Raw genomic sequence first — 23576 nt, 5'->3', positions numbered from 1 at the left:
GGTAAGTGTCTTGTGCATTTATACTTTGAAAACCAAAATTTGTCAATGAAAGTCACCGAAGGAAAATAAAAAAGTAATTATCCATCTTGGAGTGAAAAAAAAAGAGAGAAAGAGGAAGAGGAGTAAATGCAGGGAAGCTAGCCAAAAAAGTGGTTATGAATGCTGGTTGGAGATGCCCCCCATTGACTTTTTTGCCCCGGGCCCCAACAGACCCTAGAGTGGTCACTGGTTGTATTGGAATGCATCTTTAAGAAATGAAATATTCTGAACTACTATCAGACATTTTACAACTGTAAGTTCACTGAGCCACACACTCATGGTGAGAAGTTTCAGAGATGTAGTTGTAACGGATCAGAGGTAGGTTTGAAAAATAGGCCAAGCAAGAATTGTATAAATAGTTCTGATAGATAGTTCGACATTTTACACTGTTTTATAGCACCATCATGTAACTGTTTAACTTTGAAATAGTAGCCTCAAAAATCATACTGACGGTAAATTATAATATAAGAATGAGAATGGTGCCTCTTTCATTCCTACTGTAACTTTGGTAAAGTCTCCCAGGAGAAGTACTGCAAGGCTTTCTGGGAGCGAGTTCTGAGGGCAGATTTCTCTAGTTAAAGGCCTGAGCTCGGTATTCCCTTCTACACTCGCGGTGGTGTGAAGAGACCAAAGGGCTTAGATAGAAGAGAGAATAAAAGAGTAACAGAGCAAGAGTTTGAAAAAAGGGTCAATCTTTGACTGGCTTTCAAGTCGGCGAGAGAGTGAACCTCTGGTTTCTTCAAATAATCTATTATAAAAAAGACACGTCTGCGTATCTTGCTAAGAGAAATCAATGCTTGTGACAAACGATCAAAGCAAACAATTTGTTTCTTCATCTCTCCGACTTCCATATCCTGACTGAAGCACTCTTCTGTGAGCCTTTTCACTTAGCAGAAGAAGTGTATCTTTTTAACCAGGTCACACATATAGCTTCATTCTCAAAGGCTTGGTCATTTCCTCTAACAGAGAGGCCCTGCATTTTTTAGCAAACACTGCCAGAAAGGAGTTTATGAAGCGTTTCTGAGGTATTATTCTAGGTGCCGATTAATACACATATGATGATCTAGAGAGTAGAGCAACAACAAAGTTATTATGCTATTGACTTAAACAACATTTGCTGACTTGGTTAGTGAAATCATACATATAAGCAAGTGCAGCACTGAGGCTTATTGGTTGGATTGTAGCTGTTTCTGGAGTGCATAGTGCTGTCCAAATTAATACAGACTTTCCTTTGCGACCTACCCAGAAATTTCAACGAGGGATCTCATCATGGTGCGTCTCAATTCTCATTTTTACACCATCTCAATCTCTCATGGGCTCATTCACTCGAGAGCACTGCTCAATGAAGATTAGGAATGGCCAATCGGGCAATTCTGAACGGGTAAGACATTAGTCTGTTTGTATGATTGGACTTCTTGCCTCAACATCCTCCCGATGAACAGGATGAGACCAGATTATCCCAGTCGCAGGAGCTGACTTGCAGCAGTACCCGGAGTCTGCGTTGCATTGATCATGTGGAAGAGCTGCAGTGTTGAGGTCGTGCCGATTCCACAAAAAACACACACATTTAACGTGCCTTTTAAAAAGTGGGGAGATCCCTAAGTAGGGTACAGCCGACAGTGGAACAGATTCTTGTGTTGCGTTGAAGCAGACACTCACAGTTTCGGAGACTCTTTGTTTTTGTTCAGTACGTTTTTTTTTATCACCCTTTTTGATGTACACGGTTACACAGCTTTGCAGGAGCTGCATGCATTAACAGAGCTGCAGAGCATGGCATATTATACCTTTTTTTTTTTAAATAATGGCTATAATAACTAATTGGAGATAAAGATGACTTGAACGCAGACCATGACGAAACTGGGGTTTGAGGAAAAAAAACAATTTGAACCATGTCCCATCAGTAAACATAGCAATGCAATCTACAACCAGTCAGCAGGGGGAGCTCTGCGACTTTGAGCTTCACTCTCAGGCCATTGCTCCGTCTCTCTCTAAAAAGGCTACATGAGAGGAGAGGATTTCAACCGAATATAGTTATTGTTTTACAGAATCAGTCGACAATTTGAAAAAGAACAAATCCAAATCTCAATTCTTTAATTTTCTTATCGAGCTGTGTTGCCAAAGAACGCACTTCTTTGTAGCCTTCTTAGAGCTCCTTCACACAACTTTCCCAGGTCCAGTATTTGCTGTGCACTCAGCATTGATAATACATCTTTGATGCTGAGGCATGTTTTTGCCAACCAAGAGGATTAGCTGCCAAGCCTGAATCAGGCAGGGACTCGTCGAGCTATGTTATATTGCTTTTCAGGGAAAGTTGCCTGCGGTGTGATATGAGGTTTTTACTATTAGAAACCATCTCTTCTGTGCTTTTTTGGTGTACTACTTTGAAAGCCAGAACAAAAAAACAAAAAAAATCATTAGTTGCCTCTCTACTTACAACAAGACAGGTTTGAAATCTATGGCTGAATAAAATACAGGGAGAGAAAGGAAAGAGTGGATCCAACGTTCACTATGCTGTCATGTGGAGCAAGAAGTGTAGGTGGATACATGAAGAGCTGCTTGATAGACTCTGGTAAACAGTGTAAAGTGAGATGCCTGGTAAGTGAAGCAGCCTTGGCTTGGACCAAAAAAAAACAAAAAACCTCTTATCACACAGTCTTTGTAGTCCGGCTTAATTTATTTCTCTTCTCTTTAAAATAGCATCATCATTATCACTTGTTTAAAACCGAAAAAAATGTTTTGTCATGGAATTTCACAAGCTATTGATTCTGCCGCTGGTTGCCAAGAGAAATAGTGTGGCTTGCTGGATGGCTCCCGTGACGCCCAGTGTGGCCAAAACAGCACCCGGTGTGTCGTTCGCTTTGCTTTTTCTTTCAGACACACTGTAGAACCTCACTCTTTCTGCAGCTGCACAGATGGGTTGTACTCTTTTATTCATAAGGGCTACACTAACTTTGATCTGGCTTTGCATTTGCAGCATGTGTCAGATTGAGAAGGAGGGAGAGTGCGTGGGAGGGGAAGGGTGGTGAGGTGGAAGCGGTATGGGAGGCTGTTCCACTGACCAGACTCCCCCGACTGCTCGCTGCGTCTCTTTTTATATGCTCCTTCGGACCCTGCGTGCTTTCTATTATGCATGAGTGTCATAACCAAGTACCGTGGTTCTGCTGGCCACAGGCACAGAGCGGATGTCCACACAGCTGTATGAGGAGGGAGTTTGTTTGATATACAAAAAGGAAACGCATCATGAAGAACAGACGCTGGTTTCTTTTGTGTCCAACTTTGAGCTTTGAATTTTCAATCTGAACGCTCATAATTGCCACGCTAGAGTCTCTCTCTCAGTAGTTACTGTTGCTATGGTTGTCGAAATGTCAGGTATAGCACAGCACTTAAGCAGGTTACTACTGTATGTTAATGGTGTCGATATAGCTTTCAAAACTCAAGGTCTTTATTTCAACTGTTGGGCTAGAATAAATATTTTATTCAATTATAGAAAGAGCTCCTCAAAAGCAGACTCCTGAAGATGTGTAAGATTCCTCAAGTTTGCTGGCTGAAATATAAACCCTGGAAAGTTTTTGAAGCTGACTGGTTAGTGTTAATTCCACGAGTAAGCGATGGGTCAACTCTGCCAGTTTCTGTAAATGCCAACTTTTCAAAGCTCTTCAAAAACCTGTATAAATGTGATAGCCAACAACTTTAAAAAAAAAAAAAAAGCACAGATAAAGAATGCTGCAGAAAATGAAAACGATGATCATTATGAAATGTAAGAAATGTCATGGGCAGTTGGTAGAGTCGGTCGTCTCTCAAGGTTGGGGGTCCCAAGTTACTCCTGCTGCTTCTGTGGCAGCGTAGGAATGTGTATAATAGGGATTAGTTACGTCTAATGTTGACTTAACATAGCAGTCTTTGGCATCAGTGTGCGAGCTGATGTGTAAAAAGTGCTTTTAGTGGTGAAAACATGAGAAAAACACGACACAAGCGCAAGTCCTTCTACCATTTACCATATCGGCTAGCCCTTAACCTTACCCTCGTAGCGTCCGATCGTCGCCTCTTGGATCGCCACTCCATCTGCAGCCTTCTTTTGTCGTGGGCTTTCAGCTTGTGATGCTGCGGTCGGCCTTCAACTTCATGAAGCAGAATCACAATTACCATAACCGGTACTTGTGCCTGCTGTGTAGATAGCTGAATGGATTGGTCCAATACTAACACAACCCAAGTCAAGACAGATTGATGAGAGAGGACTGATAAATGTCATCCAGGCTCACATTAAATCATATTGTGAACATTATTGCCCTTACTGGCAGTTATTTGTCAACTCGGACAGCTTCCATGGCTTTTGACCTGTGGGCAGACATTGTTTGTTCAGTCAGCTGACAATTGCGTGTTTGTTGCCATTGGCTGACAGATCACACTAAACAGTTTTCCTGGTACTTGCCATTAGTCTTATTGTACGTCTGTGGAACAGAGCAGTGAAATGGAGGAGATTAGGACGACTACAAAGGTATCTGTCCAACAAGGAAACTATTTTCTGGACTTCTAAATATAATCAAGAAGGTATGTATGATAAACTCCCAAATTCAATCTATACACCCCAGATGGTATACTGATAATATTAAAATGATAAATCATATTTTTTTGACGTGAGAATGGTTGACATGAGTTAAGGATGGAGAAAAATCTTAGCAGTTGGCAATTTGGAGAAATTAAAGACGTGACAAAACTCCTGATGCCGAGGTTATAATAGTTTTCAAATTGCGTTCAGTTGAGTTTTAAATAATTCAACAGTATTAGTAAAGCCTGCTATTACAATACATTTTCTTTTTGCAATGTGTATTGTGATAGAAATAAAACAGGACTATATAGCTGATAATACGGTGCGTCTTTAGTAGTGTAATTGGCCAAACATTTGCTCTTTCTTGAGCAAATGTTTGATTATTGCTTATTATTATTGAATTCTCGATTATGTCTATCGATAGCAAGTTAGCGAGCCAAATAAGCTAAAATAGGTAAGCGATCCAAGTTGGCTAATTGTAAGGCAAAACACAAGGCGTGTCTCTAAATGTGTCTGTAGAAAGTAAGTGAGCAAAATACACTAAGCTCGGTGTATTTTGATATTTAAAGAGAACTGAGTCATTGCAAACGTTATTGGTAAAAACTTTCTGCTATGAGAAATGCTTTTGCTCATGAGTGTTGTTTGGTATGAAGTGAATTCATCTCAAACTGGCAGGCAGCTTGCAACAAAAAAGATAGGATGCAAATAGCAAAAATCTTTTTATTTAATTGTATCCATTTAATTTTCCTCTATTATCCCTCTTTGTATATTCACAGAGGTGTTGTTATTCAGTTTAGAAATACTAATTATTGCCCTGATCATTTACAGTGTACTCTTGTGTGTTTGCCTGCCTGTGATGTGGTGCGGCCTGAATAGAGAAAGGCTTTTCTTCTCTTCTCTCGGCCCGAGCCCATTTATTAAGGTGTGTTTATCATTCATAGTGACCCAGGTTAAGTGTCCTGAGAATCATATTTAAGGCTGTGGGTCCCAGTCGGCAATTAAGTACAATTCATTACAGGAGACACACAGCCCTACAGGGGAACATGTGAGAGCTGTGGCTATACACAGTAAGCAAGCAGGGGAGAGAAAACAGATCATAGAGGAGGAGCAAAAAGTGTGAGAGGAGGAAAAACAGGAATGTGAGAAAGCAGGCCGAGAAGTGTATCTTGAAGATAGAAAAGCTATTAAAAAAAACACGATTTCTGGTAGGAGTAGAAGGATTGTGGCGTCATTCACCAGTTAATACATGCAGCCTCACCTGATGGTGGGCTCTGTCAGCTTTGGTGCTCCTCTCAGACAGAATTTCATGCCTTTCATTAGTTGCATTTTGATGTTGAAGGTGTAAGATGCTGGGGTGTTTCTTTCCTTGACATGGGGTGCCATGGTGCTGGACACACTTTTGAATATGTAACCTCCAGGTGGTCAGGGTTTGGTATTTCTAAAGAATTTTTGATTTTTTTTTTTTTTACTCTGTGGAACACACACAAAGTGCTTCACCAACATAATCCTTGTTTTAATCCCTCTTCCCTCTCTTACTCATGATTGGAGTAAACGACCATGCAGATCCAGCAGCGGCTAAAGTCATTGCTTTTGAATTGATTCGTGCACAGCTTTGTAGCATGACTGGACGATATGGACCAAAGATCACATCACATCTCTGTCCTGTAAAGACTTCATACCGGCGTCTGAATCATTGGCCACCTCATTGTCATAATCAGTCCTCCCCATTTCATTATCAATATAGTTGCTCTTAAAACAAAAAAATACAAGACCGATCAGTCTATAATCAAACTTTGCTCTTAATGCTTACAGTACGACCTCACATTGGGAGATAAATGTCCTTAACTTCTGACACTGTCAGATATTTGTCGTAGGCTATCTTTGGTTCCCAATACTAAGAAATCTGTCATCTTTGATTGTCCCTCACAGTGCGATGTCGGATCACTGTTTCGGAGCAACAATCACATATTGATCACCTTTTCGTCTGGGACATCCAAAAAATCGTTCTGTCTCTAACCGGCTTATGCTCAACAACAGATTGATTATCTTTCCACTCAGTCGAGGTTTAGTTGCAGCCAAAACAGCCTTTGAGGACATAACTGCGAAAGACACTCCAATGAGCTTCAAAACAACAAACTAAAATAAATGGGAAAAAAAATCACTTTTCTTTGTTTATGAGCCAAAGACGAGGAGTATATCAGTATGTTCCTTAATAGCTTAAACATTTCCGTTTATTTAATCACCTGTTATTGAAGACTGTTAGCGTTGATTTTAAGTGTCTGTCATTTCACAATGCTGCCCACGAAGTGGCATGTAGATATTTTAATCCAGCAGCCACAGCAGCAGGTAGGCAAAAAGGAGACTTCCAACCCTGAGAAATTTTTTTAAAACCATGCCGATGAAAAATGAATGTGGCAATTTAAAACATATATTTTTTTTAAGTCACCTATTGATTTTGAATGAGACAGTAGCTCAATTAAACATTTGAATCCGATGTTAAACTTGAAGTTGCAGTCTAAGTTACTATTGAAGTCGTCCTTGAATTGAATCCCCAGAGGTTCAAAGTCTTCAAACAAACCACTCTAACATCAGTCCTACAGTCAGCACATAATGCTAACAGCACCATGGCTGTAAGCAGCGATTCATTTTACTCAGAAGAAAATCCATAAAATCAAACTCTATATGGAAAATGAATTGCATTGTATGTGGTACGCCTTATTGCACCAAATTCAACCTAAAAGTAAACAAAACATCCAAATGAAGAAATATCTTAATTCAATAGCTGCCTTGTTCATCTATTTATTTCACAAGTGCTTTTTGAATTCGCTATTGATCCCATTTTATATACGCTCCATTGTATTCATTGAGCCTTCATTATGATAAACAGACATCTTCTTCCAGGAGACTTCTTTTGGGAAAACTTACTTCCTGAGCCTGCTTCTTCTTCAAAGGCTCTTCAAAGGCTCATATGGGTGACTATGAAGAGGATAAGCACTGATCGCTGCATGCATTTTTGTGAGACAAACTTCAATTTAATCATACAGTTCATAAATACAGCAATCTTCAAGAATGTCAGACTTTAATTACCTGTTATACAAACAAAACTCCCCTTCAATCTCCACATTTTCTTTCCTCTGCCTAACCTTCCTTACGGCAGCTCCTTGCCATAATTATTCAGACATTCAGCATTCTCTTTGCATGCACATTGGCTAAGAGGTGCTGTAATCAGTTTTTTGATGGAAGGCATTTTCCCCTGTAATCCAACAGAGCGTATGCCAGGTCTCACTCTGGGTCTTTTTATGTGGAGGCAGAAGAGGCTGTGCCTCTGGAGGCTTAGCATTCTTAATCTGAATAGCTTTTTGCAATTCCTGCAGTCACTGTCAACACAGTGTGCCCTCTTAACAAAATGCCACACAAAGCTGACAGTGTTTGAACCACCTTCCAAAGCTTCTTTTAACCTACAAGCTAGTACTCTGGGGTACAGCTTATGTGTAATATACTGTTCATAATAGACCGTTCCCATTGTTGTTAAGTAATCATTGAGCTAACCAAACGCCAAGAGTTTAGACCAAAGCTAGCAGATCAGTTGGGCTTGCCCACTGTTGCTTTAAGGTAGAGTATGCTAGCACGCTAACAATGACAGTGCTGAAATTGAGAGGTTTAGAGGGTATTATGTCTTCTTGTTTGGTTATTAAACTTTGATGTTCCCAAATTTAAATTTCTTGATACAGATATCTTGTTTTATTGATGGGACTGTTACAGACACAATTCCGATGCAAAGAGTTTTCCATCGACACAAAGACTTTTCATGTGAAACTTCTTTACTATTTTTCCTGGTCCAAATATCCTGGTTAGTTTCTTACTGGAGGAAGGAAACTGCAATTAATAATTTGACTCTGTTTAAAAAACTCTTGAGCAATAAATAGTGAAGGAATATCAACCTATAAGCAGGCTAATGACCTCGAAACAAGATGCAACATTTCATCTTGGCATTCCTGACATGCTGTGGCCACAGAAGAAGAACTTGAGCTTGTTTGTTTTGGAACAGAGGAGTCTACCGCGTATACTTGGGGAAAAAAAGAAGCATTACAACAAAGACCATATGACAGGTTCTGCCCACGAGGTTGCTACATTTCTTTGTGTACAGTGACAGAGCTGAGAAACAAAGGTGCAGAGATTCGCCTAACAAAGTACGAGTCAACTCGCTGTCTTCCACAATATTTCTATCTTTGACTTTAGTGGGGTTGCTCTACTGACATCAAAAAAAGATGTATCTCTTATAGGGATGGCTGTGGCGGAGTGTTAGGGTTGGTCGTCTCTCAGATGGAAGTTTGAGTGTTTGTTCCCCAGCTCCTGCACTTACGTTCTTGGGAAAGAAACTTAAGCTCTAATTGCTTTGCTGCTTTGTGAGTGGTGTGTGCGTACAACGAAATAATGCTCTTGGGCGATTGGTGACTTTAAACAACAGCCTCTTTAAACAACAGTGTGAATGTAAGATAGACACAGAGCATACCCACTTATATTTCAGTCTCCAGAGGGTATACCAAAATCTCCTCTAATTCACACCATCAATTGATTGACCATATTCAGTAGGATGCTGCAATTCCTTGGATGTTGAAGGGATGACCCTCCCTATACTCTGTCTCTAATTGGCTAGCATGCACTAACTTAAAATGCAAGAGGAGCCTTAAGTCACTGTTAATTTCTTCTTATCTTTAATGGTTTTCTATCAGAAAGTGTATAGAGCTAGCATGTATGCTAAAACAAACTTTAAAAAATGCATTTGGTTCATCCAATGTGATGTTCATGTCAAATAAAGTCTACCTCTCTAATAACAGAGGCGGTTTATCTTTGGCTGGGCGGGACACTTGTGGGGAAACATTCAGTTGACCTACGCCTTTAGTCACCACTACACAGGTCATCCCTTCACCATCCGAAAAATGGCAGCACACAACTGAATATTGACAATCAGTCATTGGTTGTGAATGAGAGGAGATTTACAAGTGGGTATACCCTACAGAGACTGAATAATAATTGGGTACCCTGCACTACACAAACTGCTTAGAAGCCAAACATCTGGACCAAGAAAGGCGATGAGTCATGAAAAGAAGTTCACCGTTTTTGAAATGCTTTGGATTTGATGGATTGCATATTTTTTATTTTTTTTTGCTTTGTCTTTCTTTAACTTCTAAATTGTATTTTTTTTTTAAACAAACAGTGTTCCCTTGAGCTCTCAAGGTTGCAGCTTGTGAAATAAACACACAGAATAAACAACACTGTACTTTTTTTTTTTTACTGTTGAAGCCCACATATTGGAGACTGTCATTACAGGTTGGCATGCATGCCTGTATAATCATTAATACTGCTTTTCTGCCATGTTTTTATTTGCAAAAGGATGAGACAGCAGATAGAAAACAATGCATGCAGGTGTCTGATTTTTGGTGTTTTAAACAGAAAATATAGCTGGTACAATGTTAATGATGTCTCCAACTGTCAGACATGTCTCACGCTTTTGCTTACTTTCCAGCAAAGTGTAGATAGCTTCTATTAGTCAGTGTTGTTGATGCTGCAGTTCTGCTCTCTAGGCTCTACCTGCCTGCTCCTGTGGCTGCCACACATCACTTCAGGAATCTGATGAACTGTACCAACCTCAGATTAACCTCCAACCTCCATCTTTCTCTTCCTGCAATCCCAGACCATCACTGGAGGTGAGTCATGCTCTCTCACGGTTTTTGGCACATGGGAACTAGTGCTTGCCAATACACACACATACCAAGAAGCACACGCACACACGTTCACAGTGAAGTGAAGTTGCTCATTGACAGGGTTATAGAGGGGTTTCAAATCCACCTGCCCTCCACTGTCAGGCAGCCTGGACTATGTCTGGAGTTTAATAGACTCAGGCAGGCTGAGCTTTGAAGCAGTAGACATATTTCAGATGATTTAAGTGAAAGCACTCCAAATTCTCTGCTTTAGAAATGCAATTTCAAATGTCATATCCTTAGAACTATTCACCAGTACAGAAAATGATAATAGGCTGAAAAAAAAACAGTTAGTTGACTTGAGGCAAATTTGAATTTGCGAAGCAACAGCATTGAAATAACCCCATCTGTGCTTTAGAATTAATTGAGAATTTCTTTATTGCAACAATTCTAAAAAGTAATTCAAAATTGTTATCGTGGTTATCACTGTTCATTCTCAACCTGAGTCCTTATAATCCAATTACAGCTTTAAGAGAGTGTGTGTGTGTGTGTGTGTGTATCCAAACCATGAATTCCACCAAGAAGACCGCAGGGTCAAGTGCTGCACAGGTAGATGAAAACATGAGGATGTTAAGAAACTCTTTTAACACAAGTTTAAACTGAGCTAAAGTTGCTTTTACTGAGATTATCACTATTATCTACTTTAAGAACAAGACTCCAATTCTTACAATGGCATTATTTGTTCGTTATTTAGTTTGATGTGTAAATTAAGATAATATTACATTGTGTATTACTTCCACAATTTCCCAGCTTGGGATCAATAAACATCTATCTATTTCCTGCTTTAGGTCACTAAACACTCTCGAACTCATTGAAAACGTTGTCACATAAGTCTCTTTGCATTTGGAGTTGAGTGTGCTGCGTTTCTCTCCTCCTCCTTCAACCACAGTTAACCATCTGGTTTCTTCTTGTGATGTGTCATGAGCAAAAAGATGCGGCTCTTACAGTGGGTTAGCCCCAGCTCTGCTCATGGCAGAACTTTGTTTTGATTTGCCAGCAAGGCGGCATGTGAGTGAGACGGCGGATGATTGATTGAAAATGTTCTGGTTCTGTTTTATGGATTTTTTAAATTTTAATTTTTTTTTTTTGCAGTTTTCTGTATTTTGCAAAGTGAAGCTAAAAAATGAGGCTACAAAAAGAGCCTAAAGTGAGAGCCGTTTGGGAGTGAAAAGAGCCGCCTCTCTGAAAACAGCCAAACTTCCCATCACTAGTTTCTTCAACTCTCGCTCAGGAGCAAAAATCTGCCTTTAAGTTTGAAAGAAGGATTTGACATTTATCCTAATGTCGTGTTGCCAAGCCCTACCTATATGTACTGTACACCTTTACTTATGGAAGGAACAAAACTGATTTAACAAAACAAAAACAATATGTACAGTAGCATATTGATTATGAGAAGTGACTATACAGACAGGGAAAGATTGTACATGATCATTTCAAAGATGAAATTGCTCTCTATGGATGAGGCATTTATCAGACTGTTTGCAGTATACAGAAGTATTCATACCTGTTAGTATACGGAAAAACATGCAGTGCAAGCGCATACATCCAAAGACATTCTCTCATTTTACTTTTAACAGTCACAGTGCCAGATTGTTGGCCTTCGACTGAAACTTTTGGAGTCCGTTCATCTTTAGGTTTTCGAGTTTTACAACACACATCAGTGTCTCAAAGTTATTAACCTTTGAAAGGGAGGGGAAAAAAACAAACAATGTACGTGTTTGCCATACTGCAACCCCCAGTGTTAGATGAAGAGTGCAAAATCCTGCAGTTTGTCGAGTGTCTGCAGAAGCACAGGAAGTCACATACACGCCCATTGAAGAGCATCATTTCAGCTGAAATTAACATTGTTTACAGCCTGGTTTAAAAAAAAAAAAAAAAAAAAAAAGGTCTGATTAGTTAACTTAATGATCGGCAAATACTGTATGAGGGGTGACTTTTTCATCCATTTTGATGTTAAGGGTCAGCATTCATCTGACCTGATTGATTGGAAAGCACGTGCAATGTGACGGTTTGTCAAGGAGCTTAAACCGGCCTCAGCTCCAGATCTTGGCCTGTTGTTAGATTGACAGAGAGCATCATCGACAGGCTTCCAAAGCCCCCTGCAGTATCAGTATCAGCCGGATGACGTCACTCAGGGTTCGTCCATTAATATTTATAATATTTGGTTAATGCATGCCAATTTTTAAGGCACTTCAGCAGCACTCTGGTGAAGCAGAATAATAGAGACTTTTGCATCACCTGTTTTTATTCATCCCAAAAATGTGCGCACCATCCTTTACACTCACCTTCCGTCATAGCTCAACACCTCAAAAAAATAACAACAAAGTAAAACTCCTCCTGTTTCCACTTTTTTCCCCGAGTTCACCTTTGCTGGTTTCATCTGAACCCGATCTCAGCTCCTTTGTAGAAGTTCAATAGCTACAAGCAAACACTTCTGCCAAATGAATAAAAGGGCACACGCATATTTCTTTCAACAGGAAACAGTCACCCTCAAAGATGAAGAGATAACCTTCACACAACAGAGGTGAATCTGAATTGTCTTCGCTTCAAAGCGCCGTGCTGAGTGTTGTGTTTCGCACACCAGGCAGATCATTTCAGACACGGACCAACTCTTGTCGATCAGATTTGATCTTTAACTTTCCGAACAGGTAAAATCTGAAAATGTTCCTCAAGGACACCGAGCGGGAGTTAAACCGATCAGACATGTAACAAGCAAATAAAATGAGGTCATCGAGGTAGATAGGAACTTTATTAATCGCTTGGGAAGGTTCCCCCAGAAAAATCCAGATTAGAGCAACTTTGTAATTTTCCCCCAGGGAAACTTTGGATCAATAGTGGCCCATCCCTCAAAATTGCATGCACCAAATCTGAGATGTCCATGACTGAATTTTAATGACACTTTGCTTGGTTGAAAAAATGAAGACAGCTTTTACAAAATTGTACAGAATAAACTGATTACCTCAAGCTGTATATCAGCACTTTGTTGGTAGCTTGATTTGGGAGTTGAAGGTGTGTCACCATTCACTGATATTACAATAAGTCCTTAACATTTTGACTATCCAAATGAGTGACTAGATCACCAACGGACTAGAAATGGACAAAACAGGGCCTTAATTGTGCACTGCCAAACAGTTCAACCACAGTTTAGCTTCCTGTAAAGCTCAGACATTGTGTTTTCAGAGCTTAAGCTCTGGAGACATTAAAGGTATTTTTTTTTTTCTATCAGCCTTGTGTGCCGTGAAGACCAGCTGACCAGTGTCCAGGTTTTGTGTTAAAAGCCTTCCCACTGTGCAGCACGCCCTGAACTCATTTCACACCCTTGTCATTGTGACAGAGCCTAGCACAGCCTGTTGGAGTGTTGTGCACGCTCACTTTTATTCTAATTCTTTGGCCAGCACATTCGTGGGTGAACATTTTTGGGGGTTTTGCAAATGTGTGTTTTTGGGGGATTGTCAGTCAGGCATGGTGGCCATTGATGAAGGCAGCTACGTCTCTTAGTTAATCTCTGTAAGATGTGTTTTTACACACCCTGCTTCTCATTCTTTTGTTCAGGGTTTTGTTCTGTTTTCTGTTTAAATGTACAATATGCAATGTCTAGATTGTGTATTTGATATCAAACGTAGCCCAGCTAAATATATCGCTGTGGTACGCCTTTCAAATGAGTGAATTGAAACTCCTTCTTGGTTTGTTGTTCTTTTTCCAATCAAGTTTGTAAAAGACAGAGAGGTCACACTGTGTTTGAAATCGTAAAGCAGAGCACCCACTGCATCCATTTTGTGCCAGGTTCCACTCGTCTCTTGTTTGTATGTCGTTCTCTTTTTTTGGTTCTCCTGTGATCTTGTGAATCTATGGCTGCGTCGCTGCACTTCACTGTGCTATGCCGAAGAAGAGGTTTCCGGTAGGGTCGGGCGTGCGCACCGTCAGACTGGATGGAGCCAACATTACAGAACAGATGGCATGAGATGCCAAGCGGGAGCTCCACAAACACACAGTCAGACATGCACGTTTACACAGCTTCAACAGTCTCGCCGCTCCAAAGACAATACAAAGAGGGGATCACTTCGCCACCCTGTTACACCTCCGCGACATTCAGCTCGGAGGCGGAACCTGACAGGGATGTAAATATCCTGCAATGGCACCAAAGTAAAAATAGGGACATGGATACATTCTGTTAACCAGCTGTACATTACATTAGAGACGAGTGGATAGATAGCAGAGCCATTGTCTGGGTGTTTAAAATAAAGCAGTGTGTCAACATCTGGCAGAAGGAGAAAAGAGAGGATGTAATCTGATCGTATTTACATTCTCCTTTCTGTTCAAGTTTTGTAACTTGGGTGACGAGAGTAATTGCACATAAGGAATTATTCTGAAATGAAATGCTGCAGAAAAAGGCTGAGGGGGTTCAACAAGGTGTGTATAGCTGTTCTGGCATAATACCTCCTTTGGTTTAACTGTAGTTTTAGTCGAGTTATATTTTGGGCCATTTGGAGTTGGGGGAGGGAAGCCAATGCTCTGCATGAGAGAACTGAAATAAACTCCCAAGAGACCTGTTCAACCAAGGCCGGACAGCAGATCTGGAATTGATTTGATGTTCTGCAGCGACTGAACTGACTTCATTCGCCAGCTTGTGCACAGTAAAGCCCCTCCAAATCGCAGTTGCATCATGGTTAATTGGTAACAAATCCTTGGCACCAGTCAAAGATGCCCTGTGTTTTTTGTGATCGGCTCACATGGCTTTGGCCTGCTCCCATGTCTTTGATTGAGGCCTGGCAGTCTTACGTTCTGCCAAAATTAAATTGTTCCTGTTGGAATTGCGCAAGTTCTCCTACGTTGACCACCATTGATATGCACCATTTTAATTAAGGCAGTCAAACACTTTTCACCAGTAACTCAAGGCCAACTTTATCCTTCATCTTATTTTTTATCTATTTAACACTTGACCGAGTCCAAGTTCATGAAAAAAATAAAATTCAATTTAATACACCTGTGACTATATGGGGTCTCACCTGGTTTACTACTGCCGCAGGTTTCTTTGCCCAAAATATGACTCAACTGGTTGTTGATTGTAAAAATTGATCCCTAATCTGACAAGTTATTGGAGCTGCCCTGGCTGGTTACCTTTTTAAAATACAGTTGTATCATCTTTTAAGTCAGTAGTTTGTCAATGTCTCATTCAAGCACAATATATTGTTTGTGCAAAATTGTTAGATTTTAGAAAATGTTTCATGATCTTAATACATACGTACATAACGGCCCTTTTAGTTCATCACTATGCAGCGATGTTTAAATAAGCATGACATGGCGCATGAGTGGAGACGTTTTAATGAATAGCTTACACATTTGGCTGTTAATAGACGAAGAAATTACATTCTACAGACTGAATGTTAGGAATAAAATCAACTGCAGCAATAAACGTTTAAATGAGCTTTAAACAAGCACGTAATGTTGCTTAATACAATTTTCATCTCTTATTTGCTGATATAAAACCAAATCACAATATTTCCTGTCTCAATCCTTTATCCAAGTGTATTGGGATGGCTGCAACCGTCATAATTACTGATCTAGTCAGAGTTTGTATCATAGCGCACAAACACCAAATGCTCATGAGAGGACATTCTTGAAGAGTCAGCTAGCTTTGCATTTGTACTGCCATGACGTGAAACCCCCTTATTTTGACTTTAAAGTAACATATCAAGGAAAGCTGCCCTGTAATTTCTGAGTTTGGGACACTCTCTGTTCAGAATTTATGCTCATTAGAAATGGCACAATAGTGGGACATATAAAAAGCCAATCTTTATTCATTCCAATAGAGGTCACCCACACTAGGTGTGTTTTTTTTTTTTTTTCCTGTCGATTCCAAATTGCTTCTCTCTCTGTGTCTGTCTCTCTTGGTCCACCCACCATCTCTCAGCGTTTGAGAAAGTCGACTGAATTTAAATGGGATAAATCATAAATCTGATTAGCTGAATATTCTCTGTGATCTGGAGGGCAATATTGAAGAAAGGTGATGAATTGAAAATGATGAGGAGACTTCTTTCATTTTTTTTTTCTTTTACTCTGTCTGTCTTTCTATTCCCCCCCCCCCCCCCCACACACACACACACTCACACACACACACACACACACACACACACACCCCCGTGAGGAGTTTAGCTGAATAATTTACCAGCGGGGCAATAATGTGAGGTACTTCATTAGATGGAAAAGCTCTCCGGTGTCAATGGAGATGTCTCCTAATTGAGAAGTCTTTGATGGATCCCGATCAGGACCATGACAGTCGCAGCAGTCTCGAGACATATTACAGTAACCTGTAATTTTGAACAGTTGCTGCAGAGGTTTCATAGCGCTCCGCAAACAGTCATTAACTTGCTATGAACAAGGTGGAATGAATTACACATTTACAAAAACATGTGAAAGTGGTTTTGAATTAAAACATGACAAAGTAAGCTTTTACTTCAGAGAAAGCTTTGAAACTTTTTTTCTCCCCCCCCACCCCACCCACACACACACACACACACACACACACACACACACACACACACACACACACACACACACACACACACACACACAAAGTGGAAAACACCAGCCATTTCTGACCCTCGGGGAGACTAAAAACTGAAACACAGTACACAGTGTTTCATGTCCAAAAAGGTCAGTACTGTAAAAGGATTCCTAAATCTGACCAAAGAATTTCGCCGTCTGACACCTCTTTGCAGCAGCTGTGCGCCCTAACAGGATCAGCACATTTCACATGCCGTCCCGCGTTGAAAAAATAATAAACTGCTGCCGAACTGCCTTGCTGCTTTTACTTCAAAGAAATTACAAGCCTCGTATTTAATCATAGCACTCCTTTTCACATTAGCCTGAGGATGCATTTCATTACAGGTTGTAAGGTCAGCAGGCGGCTTTGACTTCTTCTTTGCCTCATGACTTCACATTATTCAGTCTTACGCCATTAGCGGCAAAGATTATTATCCCAAAGTTTTAGAGCTTTATAAGAATTTGTGGTTAATACAGCTCATCACAGGACAAGCCTTAAAGATTTTATAGAAACACAAAAGAATTTACGGACTTGAAAATGGTTCTCTGTGTTCCGTTAGATAATATTTTTGCTGCTAGTGTTTCCACTTCCTTTTTTAGGAGGCCATTTAAGATTTAAAGGTATGGGTTAGCATTGTTCGTTGCAGCTTGTAAACACAATATTCAAACTGGGGCCCTCCTCCTTGGCTCACACACTCACTGCAGGACGTAGTGTGCACGTTTACTGCTTGTACCTACACTGTCAGGTACCGCAACGCAAGCACGTGCTTACCAGCAGTGTTAGGCACCTGCTTGTTGAACAGAAAGCAGACCAACTCTGAGTTTGCGAGTGAGTGCCAACCCAAAGTTTACAGCACCTATGATTTGTAATTTGGCCTCACAGTAATTTATATTTTCTGTTCTTTGACGCTACGTCTGAGTATGTCATGTTAGCGTCCAATCGTTGATTTGTATCCACTCCTTAACTCCCCTGTCCGTTCTCATTGGCCGGGAAAAACACACTAACTCACCACGCGGAACAGAAACATCCCATGTTGATTAAAACAAGGCAAAACGTCAAAATCCAGGCAGAGGACTTTTAAAGATTATGTTACAGTTCACTTTTCACGCTATAGCTTTAACTTCATTGTAAAGCATTTACTCAAAAGAGGCGCACTGGAAAGGAGGAGATAAAGTCATTTTAAATTAAATTAATTATGGTCTGATAAAAAGATATATACGAGATAAATATATATCCTGTTTTGAGAAGTCTAACCCTTAATGACAAGAGTGATGGATCAATGACTAAAATAGCTGAAGTAATGAAGCTTTAAATATATGGTAATAAATAAACACTTTAGCTAAAAATTACTGAAACAATTGTTAAAAGAGCAATTGAAAAACACAAAACCAATCTTTACAAATTAGATTAATATTCAGGAAGTTTACCGTTTAAAAAGAACAGCTTTATTTGGCTTTCGTTAAGCCAATGACGTGCGCTAACATTCTTCAAAATGAACTCCATCACACTGCTGGAACATGATGGAAGATGGTCAGTGAAGGCTGACGTGAGTTCACAAGTGGAGAGCATCACAGGAAAGGAAATCAGAGCGAATAAAGCGCAAAGAGTCATTTTCAAAGGAGCAGTTTCCTTTTTTTTTTTTTCCTTTTTTTAATTTTACGAATACGTCCATGCAAAAAGGAAGGCCGTTTTGCAATTAAAAAAAATAGTACAATACCTGATAGGATAGACAGCAACATTATTTAAGAAACCACTGCTAACTTTGTAACACAGAAGCTCAAACCAGTGACAACCACACACGATACTATACAATACCCAATTCGATCATGTTTATCTGACATATTGCTTAATAAAGAATTTTCAGTTGAAAGATTTGGCATGAATCCTTTTATTTACATAAATTCTTCATAAATAAAGCCCCGTCCCAACAGCCACGTCTATTGATTTAAAAAAAATCCACCACTAGAGTCATTTTTATCCAGCCTTGGTGACCTTCTTGGCCAGGAACATTAGATGTAGCCTCTCACTTAGCAGGCATACAGAGTGAGCAGCGTTTTATCATGCTGGAGACACTGCAGAGGGAGAGGCCATTGATCTGTGAAACCACAGTGTCAAACCTCTGCTCTGTGAACAGTGTGTGCGTCGACTGCAGGGCTGCATGTTAATGGAGGCTTTTTAGTCCTAAAGGTTTAAATGCTGCTTTTAAATTTAACTTTTCACTGCCTTACTTAATTCTGCACTCCATGCAAAATGGTGAGGTTATATGGACTGTAAACCTTCGGGTATGGGGCTTAAGTATTGTTATCAGCCAGTCTCGCTTCTCATCCCCACCCCTATTAAAAAGCTGTACCAGTCAGTGGTGCATGAAGATAATGTAATAAAGGCTCATCTCAGAGTCAAGACTTAAAAAAAAAAGCCAACAACTATAGGCTCTGTCATTTATCTTGGCATGAGATGATGTATGGGGTCTTAGGGTCTGTTGCTCTGCATACTTGGCATTTGTCAAATGGTTCAAGGTCAGCCTGTTGACAGGGTCGCCTGTCTCATGTCCTGTGTCTGATTGTCACAGGCAGGATTTTAATATGGAGATCATCCAGCTTGGCTCTTGGCTGGTGTTCCTTTGCCGTGTCTTTATATCCTGATTGCCTGGTGTTAGTACGAATTTCCATGGATTAATCCAGTTTGGCAATATATCTTTTAATTGTGTCAACCATCTAAGAGGAATTCTTCTTTTGGATTTGTGAAGCTGTAATACATATCTGTAAGAGATCTTACAGCAGCAGATTTCTATTTGGTTTGGAGCCTGTTGTCTGAGAAAGCTTGTTAAGGAATGAAATGTATATGTTTGACATTTACGAGTCAAGAGGGATGTCTTCTTGCCTTATACGAATGTATCCGAAATGGAAAGAAATTTGTGGGATATACCTTTCCTCAGCATATAAGCAAGTGTGTTCACATTAGAAACTTTGTCAGTTGGCAATTGTCAATGCTTATGTTGCATTGATTATCTGACCTCGGCCACAACAAGCTGTATAAAAGAGAAAGATAATCTACCGTCTGTTCCTGAGATTTCTTCATTGAATGTATCCATTACATAGCTAGGAACCCCATACCTGGAGCTTTCAAGAGTGAAGTATGATGTGAAATATCGAATCCAAGTTTTGTTTCTCGTTTATTCAAATTGTCCCTTGTTTTTTTTTTTTTTTTTGCCTTTTTGCATTCTTCCCTTTTACAGATATATTATGAGTGCTTAAGAGATTGTCATTTTTGTATTACAACCCCAAGCTTCCCCAAGCAGGTCAAACATGACCCATGCATCCAACTGATCCATATTATTTCAACACTTTAACCATTTGTGTTACTGCCACCTGTAAGGCTCCGCCCACAAACTACATCATCACGGTTTGTTCACAGAAAATTGGTCTATACTACGAAGATTGAAAAATTTAATAGATACAAGAAGTCACATTTCACAGGACAAACAAGGCAACACCGAGGGGAATAAATAATCAAGGTCTATGTTTTGTACAGGCGTGTTGCAAGTAAAAGCCTGTTGTGGAGATGTGTTGCTCTGGTATCTATTTGAGACAATGTGGACTGAATATGGTGCAGCAAGGATGCTTTGCTGCTACATGGACTTCTCAAAGAACTAAAGGATGTACAAAACTCCCTTGCAGCAAAAGATAATAAAAAAAAAAATTCAGGGAGTACTGAAATTGTGAGAGGTCAGGCCGCCTGTCAATGCACCCTTTGGTTGACCCGAAATGTCACTAAGTGAATCTACCTCATCGGTGGACCGGGGGGCACCTTGGCTGTCGTTGGAAGTTGCTCTGCAGAAGCATGTCTGCTGTGTCCTGCGACACTGAATTGCACTGTAATGGCCAGCATTGCTGCGATGTGAATAAATGGATTCCCTGAGGTATCTAATAATTTCCCATCCGATCCACTGTCTATCTACTCCTCCATACCACCCAGCACATCTACTAGCAAGCAACAAATGAGCTGCCCCCCCCCCCCCTTCGCACAGCACACAGAGCCTCCAGCCTCCATATCTTCCACAGATATTGTGTCGCAGTGACCGGTGCATTTCAGCCATAAACCCCTCTATTTCTCCATCGCTCACTCTTGCTATCCCTCCATCGCCAGCTGAGCGGGGCGTCGGGATGCTATCACACCCCAGGCAATCAGAGATACAGTCATATGTCACAAATAGGTGTCAACTCTTATTACAGCAGGGAGGGGGATGAAGGCAAGTGAAAACTCACTTATCAGAAAGGACATAGTTGTGACAAATGCTGTCCCTCCCTCTCACTTTCTCCATTAGCTGGGCCTGTGCTGGATGCGACCTTTTTTTTTTTTCCTTCACAGGCCAGCGATATCTGACCAATAACACAAATGTATACCTCTCCCCTGCGCTCTCTGAGAGTATCCCGGTTGATTTAATGGCCCTGTAAACAGGAAGTTGAGTTTATTAAATTTCTTTTAAAGGTTTGAAAGTCACCCTGCAGGTACAGCAAGGACACACAGGTCTCTACTTTTATACAGCCGCCTTGCCTGTTATCAAGTCATTTCTTGGAAATTGTTGTACTATATTAGTTGGTGTTAGATTTGGCCTGGTTTAGCAACATTGGTTTGGAAAAGTTTTCGTATATCTAACCATTTTTTTTCCATTTACAATATGTTTGGTCCCTCCACCATTTAAAGTACCAATGGGTCCCTTGAACAGCGCTATATAAAATCAGTCTATTATTATTATCAATGATTAGGATACTGTTGCCTTAAGCTGAGAAGGTTTTGTGAAACAACGTTTTCGGGTGTTGATAGTACACGTTATTTTGAAGTTTTAATAATAGTAATTAAAGGAGGTTTATTATTCAGATCCATATTTGCATTCGTATAATAATGTGACCGTGTTGGATGTCCATACTAAACGTAGGCAAAGTTTCTTCTAAACACAAAATAGACAAGTTGTTGGCGTAATCCCCAGTCGTGGTTTCTGGCTGCTCTGAACGAGATGTGACCAGAATTCCGCAAACCGAACGAATTCGAGCAAAGCACGGACAACAAGTAGCCGGGTCATGGTCACTCTGAAAGCTTGCGCAAATTACCCTGGAACTGCAAACAGAACTGGCCAATCATGGACAGTGGGCATGTGGGGAGGGAGCGTCTTAAAAGAGACAGTAGCTGAGTTGAAACATTTCAGGCAGAAGCTGTGAGGGATGTTTCTGGCACATATATAAGATGAATAAAAAGGCTTTTGAGCTACACATCTAGCATGGCTTCTCAAGGTGTCCCAGATTTGGTATGAGCACGTTTTATATTTAATTTGGAATAAATAGGATTACTCACACAGTGTGTAGTCCCCAACTTCCCCTTACAAATCTGTAAAAGGACACAATATGTTTCTGTCTTTTCAATTCTAAACAATGCGCAATGACAGAATCACTCAGTTGGTAAATTCTGATTCTGATATTCAAACAATCTCTTTTTAAAAGTGTTTTGTGCTGGAAATAGAGTTCTCTTTTTCTTTAAAAAAAAAAAACAAAAGCACACTCGTGATGAACACAACAAAGGACTCACTATAAACATCATACATGGTTTATGGTGCATTGACTTTGCTGATTGGAGATGCAGCTTTTGTAGCCCGGAGTGATGAAAATGTTTGATATAGAACACTGTATTTGTTGGGGGGGGGGGGGGCTCAGCTGCACAACACTTATTTTCACTCTATATAGTGGGCCTGTTTTACATCTTTGTTCCAGTCTTGCATTATAAACATCATCCATGCAGAAATTGTTACACTTGGGCACAGGGAAGAAGTTCTTCGAGCTGTGACTATAATGTGCAGTAACAAGCCGTCATACATGTCTAAAGAAAAACATTTAATCCAAGCTTCCTTTTTTTTAAAGATTTGTTTTTTTGGCTTTTATGCCTTTATTATAGAGGGAGGACAGTGGATAGAGTCGGAAATCAGGGAGAGAGAGTGGGGAGAGACATGCGGGAGGTGGGCCACAGGCCGGACGCGAACCCGGGCCGCCCGCGCGTGAGGACTGAGCCTCAATACATGGGGTCGCGCGCACTGCCGCTGCGCCACCGGCGACCCCCAAGCTTCCTTTTTTTTGACCAAGACATTTAGGGATCCAGACCGAGTCGAGACTTCCTAGACTAAAGCAGGTCGAGACCGAAACAAAACCAAGACCATAAATATCACTGAAAATATCATAATATGTGCAGGGGGGGACGTGTGACAGAAGTGACCAGGAAACACATTTAAACGCTTGTTATTTGGTGTTTTAGAAAGAGGTGTTTTCCTTCCAATCAAAGTAAAGACCTGGACAAATAGCCTGTCTTGACTAGTGTTGATTAATAATCCGGAGTTTGCCCATTCCGAGACCGAAACAAGAGTGGTTTCGATTCCAAGACGAGACTGAAACCTTTCTAAAGTGGTCTGGAGACAGATTCTGAGTACCTCAACACTCCTACATCATAATCGTGTTAAACTCAGCTGCTATGTTGGGTATGATATTATTTCACCAAACTGTATGTGGATTGACTTATCTTTGGAGCCAACTACCAGAACAAAACCAAGGCGAGGGCTGGAGATCTTGGGCCACGAAAGGTTCTGTAAGGACACAATCTGACTCCCACAGATACGTTCACACTGTGCCGCGACCATTTATAACAT

General features: G+C 40.4%; 1 long non-coding RNA gene across 1 annotated transcript in view; it reads left to right on the top strand.

Annotated features, from left to right (window-relative positions):
• The window catches only part of LOC306817817, a 74352-nt gene that overhangs the window by 20269 nt on the left and 30507 nt on the right, over positions 1 to 23576 (top strand). The window contains exon 2 of the long non-coding RNA XR_013778078.1: positions 10171 to 10293. This is a non-coding gene — a long non-coding RNA (uncharacterized lncRNA). The remainder of the gene's footprint in view (positions 1 to 10170; positions 10294 to 23576) is intronic.

This window comes from Symphodus melops, assembly GCF_947650265.1.
Source record: "Symphodus melops genome assembly, chromosome: 22".
NCBI classification, from domain to species: domain Eukaryota; kingdom Metazoa; phylum Chordata; class Actinopteri; order Labriformes; family Labridae; genus Symphodus; species Symphodus melops.
This window is presented reverse-complemented; position numbering and strand designations above follow the sequence as displayed.